At 39.5% G+C, this 23,202-nt stretch overlaps 1 protein-coding gene across 1 annotated transcript in view; it reads right to left on the bottom strand.

The window, feature by feature from the left end:
• Nucleotides 1–306: 306 nt before the first annotated feature.
• Nucleotides 307–23,202, bottom strand: part of TSHZ2 (teashirt zinc finger homeobox 2) — a 262,545-nt gene continuing 239,649 nt past the window's right edge. Inside the window, exon 3 of the mRNA XM_034788033.1 lies at nucleotides 307–2,189. The gene's annotated coding sequence lies outside the window, so the exon portion shown is untranslated. The remainder of the gene's footprint in view (nucleotides 2,190–23,202) is intronic.

Here is a 23,202-nt window from a genome sequence, read left to right on the forward strand (position 1 = left end):
CACTGTTCTCAATTCACTTTATGATCCTCCCATCATAAAAAATAATATCAGCACCTTGCTTTTCATGTCAGGACTACATTTGAGCTGCTATTCCCTATGCCCATGAGTAAATCCCGTAAAAGCCGCCCCGTTGTACTGTCGCTATTTTTCCTTGTGGATGATTGATTGATGGATGAGTGCTGACACTTCAATGAAGCTATTTCGACTGCCATCTCAATCCGATGATGTGAGGGGTATATTTTCTGTCCATGCCTCATTACTTCAGAATGACATTCCTGGAACTTCATTTACTTTTTCCCTCCTTCCCTCAAGCGCCATATTTTTCCCCATCTAGGTTATGCATGCCATAAAAAAAGCAATTTGCTATTATATGTGGCATAAGGGCAACACGTTTCCTAGGAAGTAAATAACAAGGACCCCCCCACCCCCGATGTTGAGTTTAGGGATCATGTCAAAATTTCCCAAACAATTCCAACATAGCCCACCCTGCATTGGAAATAAGGAATATAATAAATATATTTAGATTCATTTTGCCATGGCTGAATTTTTATTTTATCCTTGATCATCTAAATAAAATAATTAAAAAGCAAAGCCCCAAACCCTGGAGTTTGAAAAAGATCCACATCTCAATTTTCTGCCGAGCGTACTTTAAATCTTTCATCTATAACTGAGTAGCAGTTTACATCTTGATCCAGACTTATTTGTCCGTTGAGAATAAGGAAATTCATTCTTTAAATGCAGTGATGAATTTATCTGTAATAGGTTGCATTAGTTGTACAGCAATTGCTCAGCTAGAGTAAACAGAGCGGCGCCTGACGAGCTTGATTTTCCATACAGTGCACTAGGTAATGTGAGGTTTGTAATATTAAAACATCCTGGAAGCTTTTCTGAGTTGACTCAGAACCCGATTTTAATCTGTGTAATACAGTATTCCCGTTAATAATAACGTATAATTAAGACATCCGTTAAAAATCCATAACGTTAATTTAATGGAGAAAATCTAATACAGTTCTATTGGAATTTTTACGTTAAATTAACTTTAACGGGCTTTTAATGGATGTCTTAATTAGATCTCATTATTATCATGAATATTCCACAAATTAAAATTGGGACCTCGAAGTTTTAATGAAAAAAGTTACAGGAACAAATTTTAAATTGAAGCCCTCCCCTCCTACCCTACTGGGTTGCAGCTGATGTTAAAAGTAAGCTGTGCTTTGTGTAGTAATAGACAAGCCCAATAGACAGTATGAAGGCCAGATTCTGATCTCATTTGCAATAGCATAAATCCAAAGTAACCCCATTGACAGTAATGGAGATGAATTTGGTTCTTATTATATATATATATAAATATATATATATAATATATATATAATAATGCTCAATGATCTAACAATAGTGCTTTTGTTTAAAAATCACTCCATTGCATATGTCTTGTCATATGCAGTAATGGAGACTTAAAAAAAAATATATATCTGAGGAATAAAACAAACTGAAAATAATCCATTTTAAACAAATCTTTGGCAGCAACTTGGTTAAGCATAATTATTTGAACAACTTGCACAGAAGATTAACATTGTTCAGAGTTTTTTTGGCTCAGAATCTGTTTTAACTTAATAATTCTTCTACTTACTGTGATGTATTGATCCCTAGTGCAATGACTGGATTGAGCAACCCAGGTGCAACAGTAATAGCTGCACTGAATAGAAACATTTCCTTTAGACAAACTATCCCAAAGGGGTTATAAATAGGAAATGGACATTACCATGAAAAGCAAAGCTTCCAGTGTGACGGCATCTTGTGTAGCACACTTGGACATTAAACTATGAAGAAGTATACTTTTTTTTTTCCTGTCAAGTGTTACAAATTGATGAAATAAGTACATCAGTGTTCTCAGTCATTATCTTACTTCAGTGGCACTTTGTTTTAGTGACAGCAAAAAGGGACAGTGGAGACTAGACAGCCCCAGTGCAGTTTATCAATGAAAATCTAATATCGTCCATAAGCAGGGGAGTGGAAATCAATACTTCATTACCAAATTGTTAGTGAGGATGAAGAAGAATAGCTGGAGTGTTTTTGGCAGTCTTCTCGGTCCGGGTTGTCGGGAGTTCAATGTCAGGAGTGGAGTGACGCGTGGAGACGGGCTCAGTGCAGGAAGCCTGGGCTGGAGAGCTGGAACTAAGGCATTTGTCCTGTAATCAGAATAATAATATATATGTATATATTATTGTACTTAAAATCATGAATCTAGGTTTTATCAAATACATATGTTTCTCAATAATTTCCCAGCTTCAGTTTCTGTGACACCCCAGAACAATTCAGAGGCTCTCAGAAGCCAGAGATTGACCAAAAAGAAAAAAGGAAAATTAAATCCATTTGTGCCTTGGGATAAGTGTCTGTAGCTGCACATGAAGTCGAGTTGTTGCAGCTGCTTATGCCATATCTGAATCTAGCCCACCAAGTCCACCACGCTGCATGTCCCAAACATATACTAGGTTTACCGTTCTCTAGCAATGAGCATTACCTGTTCAGTACAAGGAACCTTGTATTATTCTGATCAAAGGGATGTTGTAAGATCCTGGCTGAATGGATATTTTGGTATCTATCCATGTTGCCTCTAAACTTGGAGGCCACCATCATGCTATTTCTGGTCATTCCTGGAAATAATGTTCCCTTCCCACAACCCAGCTCTCTGCTACTAAATCTGTGGCTCTTCCATGAAAATCTCTGCTACTGAACATGCTAAGTTTGTGATGTGACTTCTAGATAGGGATAGAGAGTTACTTTTACCTAATTTTAAGTTGTGGGTTTTAAAGTTTAATTCAAATTTGAGTGCTTTTTGGCTTACGTCCTGGGAGCAAGAGACTGAGAAAAACATCAGACAAAAAACATACAGTGGAAAAATAAGGTGAAAAATGGAACAGAGACTTAAACAGAGTGAAATCCAATACAGAAAGAAGGTGGGAAAAGGATCAGCAAGGGACAGAGAGAGAAATGTGTTTATGAAAAAAATACAGACTAGTCAAGGCCCATGTACTCTGCAGCAAGCAGGATGAAATTATGGGGAACTGTCCCTCAATCTGGCTCAGCAGACTGCAGAACCAATGGTAGTTTCATTTAAATTAAAAATAATGTGAGCTTTTTCAATAAATTCAATATGAAAATGAAAACTACCAACAGTAGAGTAGGTTCCATGTTATTTATTTTGATAATTCAGTTTGATTTACAACCTCCCCATGTTTTCAGAAGGACGCAGAGTTTTGCATTGACCATGCACAACTGCAATGGAGAAGATGGTAGGAGAGAAGCTGGAGATTGCCGCAGACAGTGGGGAGGGCACCCAAGCTTTCAGCACCCAAGAATGCACGACAGGCAGTCAGATGGTGGGGTAAGTACAGTAGCTGGATATTTCCACTAAAATGGTAAATGCCATGGTTAATGATGACATTTTAAAATGTTGTCTTTAGATTTCAGAGTCAACACTCCACTGAGATGAATGGGGTGATTCACACCTTGCAGGGCTGATGCTTGAGGTGGCTTTCTGACTAAAGGACAATACTGCCTCACTTTACGCCTGCTTCACATTTTTGGGGTTTTCTTCACAGACAAGACGGCTAGAAACATAATTCTTTAAAAATGAAAGCTTTGGGTACGGTTACACTATAAGTGCTACAATGGCACAGCTGCGGTGCTGTAGCTATGGTGTAGCATTGTAGTGTAGACACTTTTTGCGGTAATGGAAGGGGTCTTTCCATCGCTGCAGTAAATCCACCCCCTACAGGCAATAGCTAGGTTGACAGAAGAATTCTTTTTTCAGCCTAGTGGTTTCTACAGTGGGGCTTAGGTTGGCTTAACTGCATCTCACAAGGGTGTGAATTTTTCATACTCCAGAGCAACATCGCTAGTTTTAGATATAGACCAGGCCTTAGATTCTGCAGTAAGGAAGAAGTGGATTCTGTGGCAAATTTTATAGTTGCAGAATCACTGCACACAAAGGATCCTGAGTATATACGCTGCACATAGACTGCACCAACCTGTGCATCAAGCTTTTGGAGGGAGTTTTCTAAACCTAACCCAGAATGAAACACACCTGTAGCACTCTACTTAAGCCTTTTGTTAGGGCTGTGTTCAGGATGCCTACATACCCCATAGAAGCTGAGAAGGCAGTCTTTGGATTGGTCCCATACTGGCCAATGTGGGGGGCATGCTTCCAGAGAATATTGCTTTCAATGCAGGCTGGGGCAGGACTTTGGGAATTTAGTCAGTTTTGTCTGAATCCCCATGCAGGGCAGATGTGATGAATAAAGGTAATTGTTTACGTATTTCAATATCAAGTCTCAGAGAGAAACAGAGTGTCACTAGAGAGCTTGAGCATAATAGGTCGGTTTTCAAATGGTATTCGTTAGGAAAGCTATGTTGCTGCCTGGGCATTTATTTTAGAGTGGCTCAACTTTCAATATCCAGAAAGGTAAAGTGTATAACTTTAATTACGATCTAAAAATTCCTTTGGTGCTGTTCATTATGCTGGTCTTGTGCAGCATATGTGAAGCATTAGATGCAAAGACATTGAGACTTTGCTTTTATTTAACATTAATTATCAAGCCGTCAACAGATGTAAAAGTTATATCTATTTTAATGCAGATGTGTCAGGACTCAAAATTCCTTCCCATAAGCACCTTCCCACTCATACAGCAAACACCCTCCCTCTCATCATTTAAATCCCACCATAAAACTTCTGTGAAGCCTTTTGAAGAGCGGTTCTTTGGTGTGTCTGTAATTTGAGATTGGACAGCTAACCATTTGTCAACAGCTAAGGGGTGTGTGTGTGTGTGTGTGTGTGTGTGTGTGTGTGTGTGTAATCAGAACTGCTCAACTGTGCATCATAGGCCCTATACTGCCCTCAGTTCCATGCACAAGGCACTGCACTTTATCTGCCTTCTCTCTCATCCCAATCAAAAGTTATACAAATTGCACTGCAGTTTACATCCAGCTGGTATGATAGAATGTGTTGCCTATGCTTTTCACATCAAACCCTTTCCATGGGGATTTATATCAAAAATGGTTTGTCAGGACCTATGGAAGAACTATGGCCCTCCAGACCCAATAGGATGATGGCAGACTCATCTGTTTACCATTTTTCCTTACAGTTTCAGGCCTTTGTTAAAATAGTTTTATCAATTCTTTATCAGTTGGATAATAATAATAATAATAATAATAATAATAATAATATAATATATAATTAATTAAAATGATAATGCTTAGCTCTTATCAGGACCTGATCTGCCCATTGAAGTCCATGAAAAGACACTGACTTCCATGAGTTTTGGATCAGACCCATATAGTGATAAAACAGTTGGATATAAGATGCTAATTTGCAGCACTACAGAAAGACACAGGCAATTGCTATGGGGTTACCAAACGTTATTGCTAGATGTCATTTTTTACCTATTTTTGTTACACTTTTATGGCAGCAGAAAATCTGTTCCTTAAAGAGTAAATGTTCATGTGTACAATATCCAACTTGTAAGAAAGAAGAGATCTGGGTAAATTTTGCTTGATGTAAGACTCTTTTGACAACTAATGATAATATTTCAGACTCTAAATGCTGTCTGGTTATCCATAATTATAACTGAAGGTATGTCAATCTAAATAATATGCTACTTTAAATTATTGATGCTTATTATACAAAGCATTTCCTCTAAGTTTTGTCTACATAGCAATAGTAAAGCCTAATAGCAGGAGTAGCCTTATGGAAGGGCATTTTCCAGCACACTACAGTTTCATAGAATGTATTTTAGTTTACAAAACAGAAATTGTTGTATGATCAGCAAAGATGGTTACGGGTTAAAAATAATTATTATTAATGCAATATTTTGTAATAATATTTTGCATTCATTTAAGGTATATTCCAATTCCCACTGAAATCAGTGCAGAGATTCTCAATGATTTCATTGAGATCAGAGCCATATTGCACTTCCTATAGTGCCTCTGAACTACATTACATACATGATGGAAGTGGCAATCAACTACTCCATAACACCCCAAGCAGAGTTTGAGGAGAGGTGAGATTTTGGTGAAGGATATCAGGGCAACTCACCACTGATTTTTAATCTCCATGCAGAGCAGACAGGGCCTTGGATATTAAATCTTTGTGACATCACACACACACGGGGCCTTGGATATTAAATCTTTGTGACCACACACACAGAATGGGAGATGCACTTGGCATCGTTTATTTTAAAAATTGTTTGCTGATCATGATATAACTATCAGAATGAGTGACTAGACAAAGGAGGAGAAATTTGTTCTACAGCCCAGAAGATATTGGAATGCTTCAGACTGTACGCAAAGGACACTGTGGGCAACAAACATGTGAGGGATTAAGGAAGTTGAGTTCTTGTTGATTGGGATTAAGGAAGCTCCATTTGGAAGATACTTGAAGGACATTAAAGTTGCATCCATTTGAGAAGAATCTTCCTAGAAAACACAGCTTTAAGAGGCTGAAGGATGGACAAAAGTCTGGAGGATTTCAATACCAAGATCATCACAATTATAGATCATGGTCAGATCCAGTTTGGAAATCACCATCTCTCTGTTAAAGTCAATGGAGTTATGCTAATTTACACTGGCTAAAGCAGCATTTCTCAAACTGGTATTTAGGTGCCTACATCCCATTAATATCCCTTTGTCTTTAATTTTCCCATCTGTAAAATGGGAATAGTAGTACTTCTATATGTCACAGGGTTGTGGTGAGGATAAATACGTAAAAGATTGTGAGGCACTCAGATATGACGGTGATGGGGCCCACAGAGAGATAGAAAAGTGAAATTTGAGGTAAATGTAGATTTCTTTGCTGATCTTCCCCTCTGACCAGGATGTGTGAGGACAGTGCACGGTGATAAGTTTTAACAAAGGGTATGTCTACACTGTGTGGAAAAACCCATGGTACCAAGTCTCAGAGCCTGGGTGCATTGACTTGGCTCACAGGGCTCGGGCTGTGGGTTTAAAAATACCAGTGTAGATGTTCAGCCTTGAGCTGGAGCTGGGGATCCGAGATCCTCCCTCCTCACCAGGTTCTAGAGCCAGGACTCCAGCCCAAGCAGGAACGTTTCCACTGCTATTTTTTGTCCCACAGCCTGAGCTCCACAAACCGCAGTCAACTGATCCAGAATCTGAGACTCAGTGCATCGTAAACATACCCTCAAATTATTAGAACAATATTCTCCCTCTTTCCTGTCACCCACACCTTGTTGCGAAAGGTTCTTCATAGTTTCAAGTTTGCTCACAATAGCTTAGAATGGAACACCACACAGATATTTCTCTGAAAAAGCAGACAGTGTCAGAGCTGTGAAAAAACTCTGGGAGTTTGCATCACAAAAATTTAGCATAAATATTTTTAAAAAGTTTTGTGAAACTTTGTAAGTTTGCACATAAGATGAAATTCTAGCTAATTTTCTTCTGATGATTTTCAAGTTTTCTGCAATGACAGCAACTGCTGCTATCACAGTAAAATATGAAAATAGACCGAGCCAATTATAACACCCCTGAAAATCAGCAGAAATTTTGTATTGAAAGGATTTGTTTAAGTTAAGAGAAAATGAGTTTGCCATGAAGTTTGTGAATTCCAGTCAGTTTAAATTGTTTGTTTCAGTATCTTTCTCACTTGCATCCGACGAAGTGGGTATTCACCCACGAAAGCTTATGCTCCAATATGTCTGTTAGTCTATAAGGTGCCACAGGACTCTTTGTCGCTTTTCTCAAAATGTTTCATTGTAACAGAATGAGAAGGTCTTTTCAAAACAAAAAACTCTTTCTTATGGGAAATACTTGCAAAACTACATTGTTGAGAAATTGCTATTTTACGGTTTTGGTTTTTGGCCTTTTGCAAATCCAGCCAAAAGCTGAAATTTGCAAGTTTCACTTTTGAAATGAAACTTTTCCCTCAGTTCTATGCGTAGTCCCCTCACACTGACTCCTATAGTTGGTATTCCCAGCCCATTCAAACTACTCAGTCAGGAAGTCAGCAGTGATTATTGACACAACGTATGTGCCAATTTATCACCCCTCTTGATCCTTGATTCTTTATGTGTGTGCTCAACTTCACACAGGCAAATGGTCCTGCTGAACTCAGATGTTTGCAGGATCAGAGCCTTAGGGTGGGAGTCACCAAGGTATCTAATTACCTAAATACCTTTGTGAATCCCACCCTGAAGAGTTTAAACAGGCATCTGGAAGACTTCTTAAATCACTCACCTTGCCTCTTCAGATTACATTCTGCAGGATGAACTAGTCAGCAGTGCAGGGGGATGACTACATTCATTAATGCAGAAAACACTACTTTTCTCTGTCTTTTGGAGAAAGCCTGTATATAGAAACCTCCCCACCTTAAAAAAATAGTCAGTGTGCTGGCTGGCTCTTGAGCAAATACAAGTTAAATCACCGACACTGTGTGCCAGAGCTGCACATACTTTTCCACTGCTGATTTATCTGCAAAATATACCACATGCCAGTTGCTTGAATTAGGATCATGGGGAGAAGGGAATCATTAGAGAATACGAGAAAGCCCAAAGCATAAAGAAAACTTCTCCTTTTGACTCCTCCTCACATGCCTGCTTTATTTCCTTTTCATGCGCTGACAGTGCTGATGAGACAATAGATGGTACAACCCCAAGCAATTGCTTTTTGAGTAATATCTTTAGGGACTGAAAACCTGACCATAATTTTTGGCTTCCAGGAAGGCCTAGTGACCCAGCATAATAATGTATTTGGTGATACTGGTGGGCATCAAGGCTAGTCAGGGTTGGCCATTTCATTCCCCGTATGTTTCCTTTGCTAACAAAGTGCCTTGAAAAGCCAGGTAAATTAGACTTGGAGAAAGGGACACTGCATCTTTGAGTAATGAGGCTGGGAAACAGGGAACACATTTTCCACTAGCTCATGTCTCACTGTATGGCATTCCGATTTCGTGACACTTCATAATAAATCATTGCTTATCACTCACATGGGAACATAACATGGCTCAAGTTAAGATTCGTTAGTGATTGTAAAGAAGAAACATGAATTGCTCTGTATCACGGCTTTTTTGATCATCTTTCTGTCCACAGCAGGCATTTTTTTATATCGTTATATTTACTGTAACTGTTGTTTAAAGCATAAATAAAAAGGAAGGAACGAGCAGAAAATATGAATAATGAAAATAAATTTATTTGTCTTATTTATGTGTTTATGTAAGCATTTGGCAATTACTTTGCACAGCAGTTTGTATCCAGTGTCATAGACTGCTGCACCAACAGAAGTTTTGGAAGCTGAAAAGGGCAGGTTTTTTTAAAAAAGCACTAAATGCCAATACATTCATCTCCTGGGGCTGGGGAAGAAGGTTCTAGCAGGCATATAAGCCAGTCTCTTGACTAGAGTTTGCATCATGGTGTCAGCCACAATGAAACGCGATGTTAAAGACAAAGAGGCTAATTCTCCCTTGCGCTCTGGCCCCTTTACGCTGCTCTGGCAGCATACAGAGGGCAGAAATTGTCCTTCTGGTATAAACCTGCTGGAGTGGCTTTATTATTTTTGGCTCCTCTCCTGGGTTAGGAGGCTTGCTGGGGGCAGGGCAGGAGTGGGAAGCCCATTCTCCGTTTCCCATGGCCCATTGGAAGCAAGGAGAAGCAGAACAGAATTTAAAGTAACTAGGATATTGGAAGTACAACAGTGGCTTAAAAGTACCTTTGCTTTATCCCCTCAGATTCTGCAAGCTCAGGGATGGAGAAATATAGACTAGAGGGCCAAATGGTCCAAATTCTATAAATATCCTCACTACAACAGAGCTGGTTGGAAAATGGGAAACAATTTTCACAAAAATGTAATAAAAAAATTTAGAGAGACAAAGTGGGTGAGGTAATACCTTTTATTGCTACACAGAGTTCTTCTTCAGGTCTCTCTAATATCTTGGAGCCAACTCAGCTACAACACAACAAACACAAAATATTTGTCTCTCTTTTTCACTCAAAATTTTCAATACTCAATTAAAAAAAAATTGGCGTAGATTTTGGGAAGGGCCTAGAACTCTGGGAAAGCACCAGAGTAATCAAATTAAGTAAATATTTACCACAACTATTTCTCTAGGTTATTTCCCTTTAAGTATGTCACTATTCACTCTGTGCAATTGGTCAGTTAAGCCACATGGTATTTTTATTACACCCTGATTGGAGGACTCCCAAAACCACAAAGAGCTTTCAATATGGTTGCCAGATATATAGGTGTGGATGCTCATGTGAATTAATACTTGCATGACTTCTTTCCACAAACATTCCCATGCACAAAAATTTGCTTACTATCTTTCTTTAATTCTAATTCTTTAATTTTAGTTAAGTGCATCTATGCAAATACTTTTAGCACCATTTGCCCAGACCTAATATTGATCCAATATCACACTAGACCCTGATTGTGTAAACACTTATACTTTGCTTTTATGAGTAGTTCGAAATGAAATCAAAGGGACCATTCACAGGAGTAAAGGTAAGCATTAGAGCTGGGAGGGAAATGGATTTTCCAGTTCGTGGGAAATTCCACAATTTCTGGGTGTTTTTTTTCCCCCATTCTGAAATGGAAGACAACAAAAAGATTTCCCATGAAACAAAATAATAAAAAACAACAACACATTGTTTCAGATCTATTGAAACATTTCAAAACATTTCAATCTGATTTTTTACCTTCAACTTTTTATTTTTTATTTTAAAACAATGCAGTTCTTTTCAAAAAGCCAATCTGAAACAAACAAACAAACAAAAAAAAATCAGACTGCTCGTCATGAAAATGTCAAAATAATGTTGTTATTATTAAAATGTTTTAGGTCATTTCTAAATGAAATTTCATCAAAACTGAGAATGTTTTTGAAATGTTTCAATGTGAATGAAAACAGCACTTTTTTTGTTAAAAAATAATTTCAGCAAAAATATTCCAACCAGCTCTAATAAGCATGTTCATAAGTGTGAGCAGGATCAGGGCCTTAATTTGATATTAAATATCATATAGTAGGGGATCTGAATCTCTCTTACTCACACAAGTAATCCCAGTGACCTGTGGGAATAGTTGCATGAATGAGGATTACACATGCGCGAAAGTGTTTGCAAATTCAGGCTCCTGATTCTTCAAATCTCGCTACCTGACATTCAATACAACCTACTTTTGGGGGTAATGCTTGAGACAGTTTTTGATTTCTGGTGCTCTTTCTTGGACTCAGTTTAGCTCCCTGTGCTCATGTTCTAGTTCTTCTGGGACTTTCTCCCTGTGTCGGGAAAGTCTTTTATTTTCATATATAGCAGATTTTATATAAGGACAGTTAAAAATATGAAATACATGCTACATTTCTAAAAAGAAATGGCTATTTTGCTCTCTAATCTGTTAGAGCACATGCTATATAATGGGCTATATATTACTTGAGCACCTGTTGCCACAAGCTAGTGGTCACTTGTACACAGAAAGATTTGATGTGCTAAGAAGAGATGTGCAGTTTTTCCAATGCATGGTGACATAAGGTCTAATCTGATCTCACTTACACTGGTGTAAACTCCAGTGTAGTCAACAGAGATACTCTTGATTTACTGGTTTAACTCAGAAGCAGACCCAAACAAATTCCTTGTAATTTTTGTAAGGGGTACTGTCTCTATCAGCATTCCTATTTTTTCCCCCATGGAACTGAAGATGCCATTAAAAAAGCATCGTATATTATCCCACTATCTCAAATTTTATCTTCAAGAAGATGAGGAATTACAGTAATTTTTATTTTCCTGCAAAAAATGGTTTAAGAACAATCATGTGTTGAGCCCGGGATCAGGCAAAGTACTGTCAAAATGTTAATTCCTTCACAAACCATGGCTGGTTTAAAAACAGATATTGAAACCGGGGAATAAATATTTGACAATGCTGTTAAGGCAACTTCGCTAACGATTTTTGAACAACCTCCAACTGAGGTCTAAATGCCTGCAATATCCATAAACAACTCTATACTGTCCAATTAGGGAGACAAAGACATAGAGTCCTGTCAGGAAGATTTGCATGGCTAAGTGTCTGAGATCAGAGAGACGATGAGGGATCGTTCGGAGTGATGGGGGATGCACAGAACGGATGACTATCATTACGATATTACAGAGACTTACACCTTCCCAATTACTGGCAGGATTCATTAATTACTGCTGCATTTCGCTAATAGAATCCTCTCTCTTTGCCTTATCGCTGCCTTCCCTCTGTCTACGTAAACCCACAACTCAGCAGTCGATCACCTATGAAAAATTACCCTGTGTAGCTTCTCGTGGCCTATTTAAAATGAAAAAGCAATTGAATAAGAAATAAAGAACAAAAAAATAAGGGTTATAATGCAGATGGTAGGAGCTACAGAAGCAGCATCATATGGGTTTAGCATTCTTTTTTTTTTTTGTCTGAACTGTTGGAGAAAAGTATCTGTGGCAGCTGCAGAGAGAACGCTTCATAGTGGGTTTAAAAGCACAATGAAAGCATTTTGCACAGACGCACGCACACACACAAACTATAGGCAGATTGCAAAGTGACAATTACTTAAGGCCTGCTAGGCTGAAGTTTCACAACTAAGATTGGTGAATATTACAGGGACTTGATGCCATTGCAATCGACTCAGCCCCATTAAAGATAATGGTGTGAGCATTTCCATGCTGTCATCATGTTACTATCAACAGCATTATCAGTATCAACTGCTTTTACAATTATGCACAATGGCTCTTCCCGCACAAAGATGTAGCAACCACCAAACTCGTTTTCTTTTTAAATACACTGAACAGAGCATAGATTTCAATCCTTCATCTGTTCACAGATGAAACAACATTTCCAAATCATCACTGATAGCATTTTTTCCCTTCCATTCTAAGGACGGCCAACTGTTCTCAGTGATTTCTATTACATTTCCTACCTATTATTTCATGTAATGGCATTCCTTAAATTTTAAATTAGCTTTGAAGAATAAAAATAATTGAATTCCTGCTGTTTTGTGTACATAGAGGGTGACAGGAGCTAATGTGATAATTTAAACTGTAAATGAGTCTTCACTTTGTGTTCATTAATTACAGCTAATTACTGAATTACAAACCTTCTTGGTTAGGCACTGTTATGTATTCATGTAGCATGTTGGATCTCCAGCTGGTAGAAAACTGTTTTATAGACTTACAAGCTGACACACCAAGCTACCACTGAAACAATTCAGCTTGAAAAATAAAGGAGGGTGTGTGTGTGTGTGTGTATCTGGGGGGGGGGTGTTGTAACTGCTACCGTTCTTTTGAATTAAATGAATGATGAGAAACAGTGCTTCAAAAGTGAACCTTAGGGAGAGAGGATCCAGTCCACATCATTATAACCATATATGCTATGGCGGGTAGCATATAATTAATGTGCGTGGAGTAAAGGGCCTGATTCTGCTCTTTTTTACACTAGTGTCACTTCATTGACTTAAACTGAGTTACTTCTGATTTACCCCAATGTAAATGCGATGAGGCTCAAGACTTCAAATATGGGCCAAATCTCCTAGCATAAATTCTTCAGCAAGGTTGTCTGCAATATAAAACTGAAGAGCCAGCAATGCGTTACCAAGAGCTCAAGAGCTATATTATGGTCCCTATGTAATGACATATTACATATCCATTGTACTGACTCAATATGATAGCATATCAGAAAACTATTGGGGTGACTTACTCAAGATGGTTTGGATGTGATGGTGTTGTCCAAAAAAAATGTTTAGCACATCCCATGTCTGCTGATGTTCCATATTAAAGGCAAATGCACTAACCAACTACCCTACCATGCAAAGCAGGTGAGCATGTGGGCAACAGAACACTGGGAATATCACAATGACGGAAACTGCCATACGAGCATCACAAGCTACAGTATGTGGTGTCTAGATACAGTACTGTGATAGGCAAATAACAATTAAGATAGGTAGACAGATGCCCATTTTCTTAGCACTAGCTTTTTTCACCTAGTTTTGGATACTCTAAACACACACATTCCCCCCCCTCCGCTCCCCAAATCTGTATTTACTGTGTAATGGGCCCATCAAATGGGTCATGGGCAGAGCACATGCACCATTTTAATCCAGCCCCTGCACATGTCTGAGAGAGAACGTCAGTAGTCTTTCCTGTGTAATCCCTGTACCACATGTCCCGTAGCAGCAGTAAACCAAAGACAAAAAATCTGTGCTTTACACTCAAAATATATCACAGAGGGGCAAGCCAGGAAAGTATTGTAACCCATGCCTGCGTGGTGTGGTGCTCTGTCCCGTTCTAGTGGCACCTAGCTCAGCTAGCGATTGATGAATCTGCTACAGCCTTGGCTTAGAGATCTGTGTCTTTTAGTTCATGCAACAAAGGTCGAACACTAAGCTGTAGAGATCCCAGGTTCGATCCCGCCCGCCGATGACTGGGGAGGCGGGGTCTGTCAGTGTTACAGTAGCGGGAAATATTTCTTTTCCCTCCGGACTTGCAAATAGCCAGGTCAAAGCTACTTTGTAGCACACTGGCTTGAGGAGACATAGATGGGCTTTGAACTCAGCTCCTGCCCAGTATGGTGCAATATCCTACAACAGGGCCAGAACAACTTTTAATGGCTGAGTAATGAACTACTAAAAGTAAAGTGGAAGCTCCTCAGCAGGTATAAAAATAAATACTAATACTTTGCGCTTGTGCAGTGCTGTTTGTCTAAAGAAAGGTGAAGTGACTTGTCCAAGTTCAATCAGCAAATCAGTGTCCGCCTCAGGAACACATCACTATGACCTTCCCAGTTCTCTTTCCTAGCCACTTTATCATGCTACTTCTTCTCTAATGATCATGTACACAAAAAACAAACTACTACAATAAAGAAACCAAAGATGATGTTGGCAGAAATTCCTCCCTCTTTGTGGATAATTGCTACCTCTTGTCCTATGATGACAATAACGTACATTAATGTACTATTAGCACCTTTCATTCCAGAGAGTGCTTTATACAGGAATTACTTTGCTCACCATCACTGAAATGCCACAATATCTCGAATAAACATGGTAACTCGCTTTTATTGTGTCACTGAAAAATGGTACCTCTATTAGCACAGAGCAGCTCAGCACCATACTGGGGCATTGGTTCAACAATGTGTCAGAGGGAAGAGTGCTATTCACTAGATCAGTGTTTCTCAAACTGGGGTCGCCGCTTGTGTAGGAAAAACCTCTTGCAGGCCAGGTCGGTTTGTTTACCTGCCCCGTCCGCAGGCTCGGACGATCGCAGTTCCCCGTGGCTGTGGTTTGCCGCTGCAGGCCAATGGGAGCTGCTGGAAGCGGCAGCCAGTAAGTCCCTTGGCCCGCGCCGCTTCCAGCAGCTCCCATTGGCCTGGAGCAGCAAGCCGGGGCCAGTGGGAGCCGTGATCGGCCAGACCTGCAGACAGGGCAGGTAAACAAACTGGCCCGGCCTACCAGGGGCTTTCCCTACACAAGCGACGACCCCAGTTTGAGAAACACTGGCCTAGCTGCCCTCATATGAAGTTGAGCAACTGGAGAGGAATGACTCTCTCTCTCTCTCTCTCTCTCTCTCTCTCCATGCATATATAAGGTTTAATAGACTAACACTGTATTTTATATAAATATATTTTAGGACATGCAATGGGTTTGTAATGGTGCACACTGGAATTACTAATTCTTGACATAGTGCTTTGGGAATGATGATGAAAAATATAGTACATACTTAAGTACCAACTTTGTGTAGCATCAGATGTAGCAAAATATGGAACCTTCTCATTGGTCATGTTTACAGTTTGTGAGAATACCTACTGGTATATACATGATTGTAGTTATGCTTAAGGGTCTGTCAGATATTTACTGGCCTTCAGAAGTCTAAACTCTACTCTGAAGGTGACTAATATAACTTTAACTCACCACTTACCTGAAACCAATTACATGATACATATAATTTGTTTTCTAGCTTAAGTACAGGGCTTACTCATACTGCTGGAGGTGCAAGAATTACGCATGAAATATGTCCTTAAATATGAGCGTTGCATCATCCATTTGTCATAGTGGCACCTTTTTTGGTAGTATGGATAAGGGAAGAAGCTGGGATGAATCGTACTGTATGTAGTTTGCATTAAATCTGCCCACTTGTGAACTACTCAGCTTCAGTTCTGTGGACTTGCTAGCATCCATCTTTGGGAGGAAAGCGGTAGAAAAACTTTTGAAATTTTACCTCTAAGAGCTGTTCCTTCAAGGATTCCCCCTCACCCCCTTTAGATTCCTGCAGGGGTTGTGGGGATGAAGGGGCTTAGGGTAGAACTGCACTTCTATTCAAAAAGGGTTGAGTCGCTTTCCGAGCATGATCCGCCAATCCGTAATCAAGGGTTAATTTCACAGCTCACTGCTTCATCTAGCATAATATCCATTCAGACTAATTAAATCTGTCTAATAATGTGAGTGTCTTTGTCTTTGTTCTTTCCATTCTTTGTTTTACACCCTTCACATCTCATCTCCAGAACTACACGCCATCACACTCTACTTGACAAGCAGAATCCATCCCTAAAATTAAAACATTCCTGACCTATCTGCGATGACAAGGCAAGCGAGCTTCACAGCGCTGCGGCCCATGAAGGGAGCTGACACATTTGTTTTTAATTTCAAAAGAGTAGAAAGTGAAGATCTGACCCCGTCAATCAGGCCTCGTGACAAGTTTAATCATTGCTGCCCCACAAAAATCACGGCTAAATAGGAATGCAAATAATGTATCACAGGGCTCTTATAAATGCTAATCAAGGAGAAGTAATCAACTGACAATTTCACTGATCTCCTTTCTGAAGGAGTCAGTCAACGCACTGTCTCTGGACCACAAAGAGAAGAAAAGACAAAAGGCATAGATGCCGTTTCCCAAAAAAAGTCCTTTTCAGGGTTTTTTTTTTTCTCTTAAAAAAAGAAAAAAGAAAAAAAAGAAAGCGAACTCACTCTTTTTGATCCTTCTCCAAACTTTAAAGCAAAGCTGTTTCTCAGGAACTTACACAGATACATGTCAAGTGTACTTTATTAACAGCACCCTACAAGTGTAAAGGAAGCTCACGGAAACTTCTACTAAAATAAAAATCATCATTTGTCTTTGTCATTAATCCATCTTCAAATTCTCTCACATCTTAAAGGATCCTGTCCTTGTCCCTGGGCAATGCATATAGCAATATTTGGAGTTTTAGAAGTAGAAAGCTAATAGTGGGGATCACAATGTTTTAACTTTCTGCTCCCTCCTCCCGCCAAAAAAAAACTCCTGCTTTGAACTTCTAGTAAAAAGGCTATCTTAAAATAGAACATTATTGCTGCCACGAAGTTCTAAATCAGAAGAGCCTTCTCGTTTATGAACATTTAAATATGGAACATAGGGTATATGCTTATGGCACACTTTCAAACAGAAACTCCACATAGCAGCAAATAGTGATCATTTGATTTCCTCCTTCCCCTCCACCTCTCCCCCTACCTCCGGGAGACAATACAGAAGAACCTGAGACAGTAGGATTGACAGGGTTTTCTGTGCTCTTCACTTTTTTTATTTGTATTGTGGTAGCTCCTAAAGGTACCATCAAGCATCAGAATCCCCTTGTGCTGGGCACTACTGTACACACTTATAACAAAAGGACACTCCCTGTCCTTAAGTTTAGAGCAGAGGAGAGCTAAGCAGTATACTGCAGTCTAGACAAACAGCGCGTGACAAGCTTCGGTGTCCAGGTCCGGCTCCAGCATTTCTGCCACCCCGAGAAAAAAAAAAAAAAAAAAGTTGCGATCACGATCGGTGGCAGCAATTGGGAAAAAAAAAAAGCTACAATCGGCGACGGCAGTTCGGCAGCAGGTCCTTCGCTCCTCGAGGGAGTGAGGGACCTGCCACCCCCAAATTGCCACAGGTGCCGCCCCTCTCCCTTGGCCGCCCCAAGCATCTGCTTGTTAAGCTGGTGCCTGCAGCCGGCCCTGCTGGTGTCTATCCTGCTTTGAAATGGGAGTAGCTCAAAGTGCACAAGAGAACTTTTAGTGCACAGCAGCACGGTCCACACAGACAGGGCATGACACGTTAGTGTGAGGTAGATATACAGCCCAGCATGTCGTGCACCAACTGTTCATCAAGACAATCCCAGAGTGTTGCCAGAAGTTGAGCTCTAAAGAATCAAGTTAAGTTGTCTAGAGGTTTTTGTTATTAAACTACTTTATTACATTGACACAATAGATCAAATGCAACAAGTATTTGAGGATACAACCAACACCTTCAGTAGAAACCAATATTAAAATTGCAGAGTGGCTAGAGCTGGGGGGATAGATTACCAGAGGGTTCTTTTTTGTTATTTTTCCATTTTTCCTTGATGCGGCAACCTATGGGAATTCTATAGAGAACAGAGACAGCAGCAGTCTAGTTTTTCCAATCCAGACCTTGCCAGTGTGTCTCATTCCTGCTTTGGGCAGCACCTCTCAATATCAAAGGATAGCTCAGTCTCTGCAGCCCATTCAGTCTGGTTTCTTTTGTTGAGGGCTACTGGTAAAGGGGATACTCGTCCACTATATTCAGACTGTCAAAGCCATTTTACAAAGGCCTCCAAACCACTATTGGATGGTAACAAGCTTTGGTAACTCCCACCTTAAAACGGATTTGAAGTTGTAACAGCAAGCACTGTAGTCCATGACGAGTTCCCTGAGCCATCTATCCTCTAAGCATGGAAGTCTATTAGACCTCAGTGAAAAAAGCTGGCGACCAAGAGAAAGGATGATTTCAACAGCAGGATTCTCTTTAAAGGAGGTGTTTGGAAGGTGCGAGTAGAAAACAAAAGTAGAAATTGAAAAACACTTTGCTGCTGTTGTGTCACTTAGCAACAAACCTTTCTCCTTCACAGCAGCATTGGCAGAGTGGAGTGACTAGTGAAACCTGGGGATAAACAGGGAATGTAGGAAGGAAAGAAAAATGAACTCATATACCAGCTGATTATACTAAGATTTCATTCTAATTTTAGATTCTTACATGGCAAGCTCTGTAGGGGTAACCTTGGTGCCCCCTATTGATTAGGGCTTCTGGGCACTACTGCAATGTAAATTATAAATACACTTTTTGGGGGAAAGCAAAAGTTTAGTATTATCTCCTAGAAGATGAGCCATTCTTTCCATTTCCATTGCCACTCCCCAGTCCCTTTCTAACACCTCGCTCTGAGATTCCCAGTCTCCCACCTGATCTCTCTCCCTTGGGTTGTTGGACCTTCTGCAGAAATAAGCCCCATTCTTCCAAGTTGGCTGGGTAGTTGATACTGCAGTGTGGCTCCGTCTAGCTCTACTACATGAGGGCTGAGCAGGAAGAAAAGAAGCTGTGTTTAGTTCCACTATGTGGAAGAGATGGCTGGGCCTTGCTTGAAAGCAATGTACTTGCTCTCTGTACCAGAAAGAGGAGCATCTATCAGGTCACCTTTGAACAGATGAACAGGGATAGAAATGAGGCTCTTGTCCATTAAACTAGATTACTCTCCTCCTTGCCCTCACATGGGGTGTCAGAGCCACTGTGCTGTGATTCAAAGTGGTAAAGATCTGAAGCTGGTCCCATCACACTGAAGGCCAAGAGACTTCTTAGAGGGTTGGTCATCATGGGGTGCAAGAGGACCCTACTCTCTATGGATTCAAGCTGTCATTAAGCTGATAGAGACTCTTTAACTTGGGAAGGAGTGAAACTGCAGGGACAGGTTTGAGAGTGTAAAGCCCTGCAAAGTATATGAAATACCACACAAATATAGCATCAGTATGTGCCAAATAAATAACATGCCTTACCCAACAGCCAGGCAGTGTTGCTTGTACAATTATAAATCATTCAAATGGGAAGGAAAAATCAGAATCCATCACTGTGGGCTTGTGTTCCTCTCTCTCTTGTTGCAATGACTAAAAGGATTTTTGCACGTGGAACTGTTTTAAATGCATTTATAGAGAGCTGGGCATGACCTAATGGTCTGAGCACATGATCAAGAACTCCTGAGTTTTATTTCCTCTACGGCCTTAGGAAAGTCACTTAGGCCAAAGTAGATACTATTCCAGTATGCCTTAATTTTTGGACGTACAAACGGCAGGCCCGATTTTTAGAGCTGCTAAACATGTACAGTACACATTGACTTTGGCTGGGGATCTTGACGCTTAATGCCTCCGAATATACTAGTACATAATTGGTGGCAAACAAATGTTAAAACTAAGCAGCTAATCAAATACACACTCTCCCGCTGTGCGTGCGCACACACACACACACACACACACACACACACACACAGAGGCACACACACATTCAAGTCTCCACAATGAATTCTAAATAAACCTTGCCCAAGAGAGAAGAATCCCTAGTTTCTACTACTGGAGTTTCATGTTAGCAGCTGCTAAGTAGCAAAGAAAGGTAACCCTGGTGATCAGGCCAGAGAACACGTCCAGGGCTTTTAAGTAGGTTTCCCTGGAGGAAAAAACAATAGGAAGCGGTTTGAGCAACCTAGCAGCGCAGTGCTGCCATCCTACTGCTGGCATTGTGAGAATTCAGGGAGTAAACTTCAGTGAAGCTTTTGCTGCCTAGTGTGGTGAGAAGAGGCCTAAAGAAAAATGGAGAAGGTGAATGGGATTTTGGAACAAATGGGACTCAATAGTATTGATTCGTAGCAGCATTCAGATATTCTGGCGATAGATGTGATAAAAATTCCAAGCCCATTTTTGATCAGTTCATATGGCGGATTGTTCTTGTAATGAATTTAGGCAGATAACCTGGCACACCACAACCACAGACCATATTTAGCCTTGTATTATAGTGTAAAGCAAGAAAGCAGAATTGGAAGCAAATTCTTTCTACTATTCAAATGATCACACTTGATATTCATTGTTAATGTCTGCCAGTCTCAATTCTTCCCCCAGTATGTATGCATAGCTCCCATTAAAGCCAATGGTGAATTACTGGGCTTGGGGTCATAAATGGCCCAGTAATTCACCATTGGTTTTAATGGGAGTTGTGCATACATACTGAGAGGAGAATTGAGATCGTCAGACTTTATATATATTCCACACTTGGTATTCATTGTTAAAGTCTTGCCGTTGCTTTGGAATATTTTGGTAGCCTATGCTAGGGACCAGCAGAGCTCCTTTACAATAGTGCCATCCTCTAGACACAATGATGACCAAAGAGAAATAAATATCAGAGCAAACCTTTTTGTAAATTTCAGCCTCTAAGAGACTGATTTAAGAGATGTAAATGGGACTTACGCAATTCATCACAGAACAGGGAGTCTAATTATATGTATCAAACTCTCTTCTTTACTCAGATATTTTAATGCCTAATGGGGAACAGTCAATTCTACTACAAAAAATAAATCCAGTATGGTCCATAAGCCCACATGAAAAAAATAATTATAAATATTCTAAGGTTATATGAAATATACATACATATGTGTATGTTACAATTTATGAAAGATATGTGACAAATAAAATATAAAATATGGCATGACTCACTATAGTTATTGCATCATATAATTTTCAAATGTCATAGGAATTGGGCAATTTTGTACTATTTTTACAAATGTACTTATAAAACCTAATATTGAGAGGAATGGTCTTGTAGCTAAGGTACTGAAATGGTGAGATTCAGGAGATCTGGGGTGAAATACTGGCACCTTCGAAGTCAATGGGAGTATTGCTTCTGACTTCAGTAGGGACAGGATTTCACCCCTGAGTTCTATTCCCAATTCTGTTACAGACTTTGTGAGTGACCCTACCAAATCACTTAATCTGTCTGTGCCTCAGATCCCTGACTGAAAAATGGGGAGACTACTACTTTTATCCATCCTTTGTCTGTCTCATCTATTTAGACTGTAAAGTTTCTGGGCAGGGACCGTCTCCTATAATGAGTCTGTACAGCACCTAGCACAATGAAGCCTGATCTTAATTTTTGGCCACTAAGTGCTACTGTAATATATATGTATAAATGAAGATATTTTCCATAGGACAATATAGGAGATCCTTTATGGAAAGGATCCTTTGTGGCTGTCTTACTCTAATCTTTAATTCAGAAAAAATAAATCAACAGTGAAGAATTCAACCCCCTATTGACCTCTTGAAAATCAATAATTTTAAATCGATTCACCATGAAAAGCTACTCCTAAAAAAAAGTTTGAGAGTTGCCTATAGGAGATTTCAAAAGAGAGTAAAATGGAGGAATGTTATATTATCCTGAAATAAAAATAAATTAGGAAAAAGCAAATGTGGTGAAAAATAATCTCTACACTTTCAAAAACCATATACAGCAAATGTTTTTCATTATTTTTCTGTCATACTGAACTTTAAAAGTTACAAATTTATCTACAACGTCTGGAGTCACTCTTCAAAAAGGTCTGCCTTGTGTCATTCAATCGCTACTGAATTCCATGGTACCTGGCAGTGAATGATTTTAGTGAAGACTTCAAAGATCATGTTTTTTCAATAAGTAACATATTTCCTTCTATCAAACTCCAAAGGTAACTGATCAATCTAGTCTGTATAGATTTAAATCAGAAATCGTCCATGATAACAGTGTGTCATAAACCAATACTCCTTTATCAACATGATACACCGAAAGCAATGCCTCAATCTTTTTGTTGTTGTTTTTACTTAAGCTGATTAGAAAGTTAGTCCTGTAGTTGATTAAGTTCTGCAGAAATTGGGCTTGTGATGAATCATTAAACAAAGACATTTTTTTCCACAGCAATAAAGCCTCAAATGATTAATTAAGGGCACAATGCCAAAACAAGTGTCTTTGTTTAAAACGCAGTGGACAAGACAGGCTTGGGAAAGTTGATGTCTTAAGTAGACGCCACAACATGTTTTTAATTATGTTCAGGAAGAAGAACAAGAATGGGAATTGCCAACTGTTTGGAAAGATAATTTTTTTTTGAAGAAAGATTAGAATAAAAAAAACCAAACAGAGCATTATTGATTTAACACAAATGCCATTTGTTGGGCCTTTTGTAATTTCCTTATTAGTGTCATCATTCTGGAGTTCATATGCTCCCTTCTGTTATAGCATTTGGCACACATTCAGCTCCCAGCAATATGATACAGTAAACATGCAGTGACTGCTCATATTAAAATGTTTTATTTGTTGTAACTGTACCAATGATCACGCAGTACAAGTCCTAAATTATCCCAACCATTTCACAAGCTAATTTGAAAGGAAGTAGCAA

This window comes from Trachemys scripta, chromosome 12 (assembly GCF_013100865.1).
Source record: "Trachemys scripta elegans isolate TJP31775 chromosome 12, CAS_Tse_1.0, whole genome shotgun sequence".
In the NCBI taxonomy this organism is placed as follows: domain Eukaryota; kingdom Metazoa; phylum Chordata; order Testudines; family Emydidae; genus Trachemys; species Trachemys scripta.